Source organism: Mastomys coucha, unplaced genomic scaffold, assembly GCF_008632895.1.
Source record: "Mastomys coucha isolate ucsf_1 unplaced genomic scaffold, UCSF_Mcou_1 pScaffold13, whole genome shotgun sequence".
NCBI lineage: Eukaryota > Metazoa > Chordata > Mammalia > Rodentia > Muridae > Mastomys > Mastomys coucha.
In genome coordinates, this window is record NW_022196895.1 from 1,593,581 (window position 1) to 1,598,283 (window position 4,703).

The window sequence follows — 4,703 nt, forward strand, 5'->3', positions numbered from 1 at the left end:
GGACTATGATCCTGTCTACTTGGTCTGTGGAGATGCCAACCTAAGTACCCCAGAATGTTACTATAGCACTTGCGACACTGTCTTTAAAGGGGTAATTAAACTGCAACCAGGCCATATATATGTTCCCATAAGAGATTTAGACACCGACAGAATCAGAGGAAGTTCCCGTGAACACCCGAGGAAGAGGAACAGAACTTGTCAACACTTTGATCTTGAACACCTAAACTCTGGAACTGCAAGGAAATAAATGCTTGGTGAAGAAGCTCCGAGTTTGGGATTTCTCGATAGGCAGCTCTAAGCAAACAAATACACTTCCTTTCTTTCCCTTTATGGAAGCTGCTTGGTGAACTACGAACAAACTCTGGAGAGAAAAATAAGAACTTAACACCCAGAGGAAGCAAGCAGGGATTGGAAGGAAGTTCATTTCTAACACTCTGCTCAAACAGAAATGCAACGTATTTTCCACATTTAAATTTATCTATCGCTCTGCTCTTCACGCAGCGTTTTCACAGACTTTAACTCAGCATCACCTAGGAGGTTGCGAGAGAAATGCAAATTTCCTGGCCCCACCTAAAGACAGCGCGAATATGCAACCCGACCCGTGGGGAGGTGAAGGGCTGCAGTTTTGTGGTAATCAGTTGCAAAGCTCCACCAATGCGCTAGGTAAGTTCCCCTGAAGTCTGGTGGTTGTGGTGGGACTGGACTTTGCACAGATGTGAGTGGCCTAGTCGGTCACCTCGGCAACCAGCCCGGAGAGTTACAGGCTGCCCTGTTCGCCCGGGTTGCCAGCTCTTATCCCTAGAACTGCTGGAAGCTCACTCCAGCGGCTCCGGGACGCGAGGTGAGTAGCGTCTCTGGCTCCCGGAAGCTTCGGGTAAATAGAGCCCAGGGCTGAGGAGCCCGGGAGCAGCGGGGCGCGTGCGCGGGGCGCGTCCCCGGCCCGGCCTGGGCGGGAGCGCGCCGAGGGGGTGGGTCGCACCGGCTCCGCTGGCCTGGCGCGCCATCAGAGCCACTCAGAGCGCCTGGCGGAGGACACCGGGGGCCCCACAATTAATACCCGGCGCCGGGATTCGCGTACGGGCTGTCCAGGAAGGAGGCGCTAGGTCAGCTCTGAGGCCGCAGAGCGGAGCAGACCTCCCCCCGCACTCCAGGGGAGCGAGCCGGGGCTCGGGACCGTGCTGCGGACCCTGAGGTCTAGCGCGATCTTGCTTTCCGCAGGCCGCCGGGACCTCGTCGCAGGCATTGGGGCGGCAGGTGGGCGAAGGCGGCTGCGCAGGAGAGCGAGGTGAGTAGGGTCTGGAAGTGGGGGGTCTCGGAGGACGTTTTCCGGGTCTAGAACAGGCCCTTGCTCTGAGATGTTCTCTCGACTGGACCCTTAAGTTTCTCTGTAGACCCGCGAGAAGCTGAGAGTTAAGCTGCTGAAGTGCGTTTATCCTTGCGGAGAGTGAGGCTGCCCCTAGCATCCTGGGCTTCGGTGGCGACCGGACCCGGCGTCCCCTGACCCGTGGCTGCCAACGTACCTGGGGCTCTTACGGGAGCCTCTTCCTATGGGGAGACCCAGAGTGTGACACTCTCGCTCTTTCCTTCAGTCTCTTTAAGCAGAGAGGCACTGAGACACAGACACAAACTTAGTTTGAAGACTGTAAACGCCACATTTCCAGTGTCTTAAAATTGCACGTGCATATTGTACCTTCGTCGTGGGTTTTTTCTGGACACTATAGGATGGGGGAAGCGGTGGTTGGTGACAGGACTGGACCTCATGGCCCGCAAGGGGGGCAATTCTGGCTTCGCGTGCAAGCACAGCTATTAGGATCTGGCCCAGACGAGTCCCTGCGCCCTGGCTCATGCTCAGGAAGGGGTGTCCCTGCTGAGTTGCGCCCTACACTTTCCCCTCCTTCCTCTGCCCGGCCTGAGGGGCTCCGCCTGGTGTCCCGGTAGAGGGCGCCAGCTCCCGATCACCGCTTGGGCCAGCAGAGGGGAGGGGATTTGCAAGCCTCCAGGTAAGGAGCAAAGTGAATCACCTAGAGGCGGGGGCAGAGTGGGTGAGCGAGGCTCAGGGCCAAGAGGCAGCGAGTGGCCTGGGAGCCGCTGGTCGGGACTGTGGTGCTGCTGTCCCGTGGGAAGTCGCGATCCTGTCTAGGAGGCACGGGATTGCCTGACAAGGTGAGGAGTGGCCGGGAGCTCGGAGGCAGCACCGGACCACGGACCGCAGTCCTCGGGATGGCTTTGCGTGCCTCCCAAGGCGGGAAGTGGGGTCGGTTTCTCGGCTGCCGGCGGTCCTGCGGGGGCGAGGCTGGAACCCGGAAGGCACTGGCCGGGAGGGGCCGTGGGTCCACAGGCCGCTACCGTCGGGTGCTGTTTCAGCTCACGGAGTACCCGGCTTGTAACAAAGGCACAGTGCGGCTACCGATTCCACCCACTTCCGTCCTTGCTGCCCTGCGGGGAAGTCCGGCCAAGTTTGGATTTTGGATTTCCAAGTTTCGGGATAATAAGTTAGGAGAGAGGAGGAGCGGGGAAGAGGGCTCCTAGGCTAGGGCTCACGAGGAAACACAACTCTTAACTTTGCGGTCAACTCCTTCTCCCCGGTTGCACAGAACTGTCTGAGCTTCTGCGCGAGTTTGAACCAAGCGCTAGGTAAGCCCTGCCTCCTCCTGCCCACGCCCCTCCCTGTGGAGTCTGCGCGTGTGCTGGGCTCCAAAGGGCGGGGCTTAGGTGACAACCTGCAGCCCTTCCCCCTCCCCAGTGCTGCCCCGCTCCACCTCCACCCGGTACCTAGAGAATGGAGTCCCAGAAAGTGGTATTGGGAGCCATAGGGGGAAAGGTTCCAATCCCGGGCCCGTTCGGGTTAAGGGCCTGCTGTGCAGGACTTGCAGACCTGTTGAAATCAGCTTACTGCAGTTGCAGTACTGTGGAAGGGAAGAGGCCGCTTGGTTTCCACCATCGCATCTCTGTCTCGAGCTGTCACCCTGCAGACCTTAGCCCAGGCACGGTATTTGTCCGGGGGATGGCTGTCAGGACAGGCTTCCCTGTGTTCAGGACCTGGACCTTAGGGGAGGAAGTGTTCCTTAAGAGAAAGCAGGCAGGCACGCTCTCTGCTGACAGGTGCCCTCAAACCTCAGGGTCAGTGCCTAAGTCACCACTTCACCTCTCTTAGCCTGAGCCCAGTCTGTTGTTGTAAGGGAGGGGCTGGCTTTGATGACCTGCTTGAGACTTAGGAAAATCCTCCAGCCTGAGATGGCTTCTCAGATTTTGCCATGCATCTCACCACCACCTTCAGGGGGTGGGTTTGAGAACGGAAGGGTCCGGAGGCTGGAAGTTCTGCAAGTCAGATCTGCTCCGAAAGCGAGGTGGAGTGTTTGCTGTAAGCGATGTGGTCTGTTTGCTGTAAGCGATGTGGCCTGTTTGCTGTGGCCCGAAAGGCTGATTTTGAGCAGGTGCAGTTTCCTCTTGTTTTGTTGTTATGACACGGGGTCTCACTCTGTAGCCTGGCCGGAACTCTGAGTTCTGTACCTGTCTCAGCCTCCTGAGTGCTGAGCAGCCAAGCAGGAACTTTTCATATATTGTTAAATCCGTGCTGTAGCTCTGGTCACATTTGATCTGGTTGGACATTAAACTTCTTCCATTAATGACACCAGTTCAGTGACACCAACTTATAAAGTTTAAGAAATAAAATTAAAATAAAATTAAAAAAAAAAAAAAAAACAACAAACGAACCTGTAGAACTCCGGGACAGTCCCTTTAGAGGATCAGGATTCACTGTCTCCTGCTCCCTGTGGTGTCTAACCAGGTGAACCTGGGGCTAGGAATTCTCCAGCGCATAGAACGGTCAGCCCCACCCAGTGTGAGTGGGTGGGTGTGAGTGAGTGGCCACAGGCCTGAAAGTGTGTAGTAAAATAAATGATAGTTGCTTTTCCTGACTTTTAAAACATGCTTCCTTCCTCTTGAGTCTCCTTTACAGACCTAAGAAGACACTGTCCAAACAGCTCTATTAACACTGAGCTCATGTTTAAGACATGGGACTTCAGTATAACCCTGAATGCTACTTAGAACACATGCTTTAAAAAGAGAGGCGTGTGACTCTAGAATGTCATTCTGGGGCTCAGAATGTCTTAGTGCTGTGCCAGCCCTGGGGACATCCAGGGGGAATGAGTGAGGGCTCAGCCCACGGAGTCCCAGTGGCTGGCCTCAGGCTGCATCTACCATTCATGCTGCCTTAGCCAATCGCTCACCATCTCTGAGCTTCCTTTCCTTCCTTCAAGATGGGGCTAGTAGTAGTCTAATCTGATTCCCAGCTATAGGCATACAATTAGGTAAAGTATATAAGATACTTGGCACAGAGCCCAGAACATAGCTGCTCAACCAACCAATGAGGTGAAAGAACAGCATTCCACTTTCTCCATCTCCATGCGGCACCTAGACAGGTAAAGAAGGCAGTAGCCCATAGCTTGCACACCTTCGCTCGCACGAGCGTCAGTTGTTCACAGTTGTGCACTGAGGAATTTCTCCTCTTCGTCAGCAAGCTGAGCGTGGGGAAGGTGGTTGGTGATGGAAACTTTGTCCACTTGTGGGAGGAATTTGCAAGGGCCTCCGGAACTAGGAGGCTTTCCTTCCAGCCATGCCACTGTGTAATTTTGTGGCTAGCTTTCCAGTCATTTCCCTTTGCTTTAAACTTAAAGCCAGTGTCCAAATAACCAACACGACAA

At 55.1% G+C, this 4,703-nt stretch overlaps 1 protein-coding gene across 20 annotated transcripts in view; it reads left to right on the forward strand.

Moving 5' to 3' along the window:
• Positions 1 to 466: 466 nt before the first annotated feature.
• Svil (supervillin) overlaps positions 467 to 4,703 on the forward strand; it is a 202,556-nt gene continuing 198,319 nt past the window's right edge. For 7 of the 20 annotated variants that reach the window (XM_031364877.1, XM_031364882.1, XM_031364885.1 and 4 more), the window contains exon 1: positions 960 to 1,285. The gene's annotated coding sequence lies outside the window, so the exon portion shown is untranslated. Of the gene's footprint in view, positions 664 to 789; positions 842 to 959; positions 1,286 to 2,140; positions 2,164 to 4,703 lie in introns of those variants that run through there. The other 13 variants (XM_031364890.1, XM_031364892.1, XM_031364895.1 and 10 more) reach the window with 7 other exon arrangements.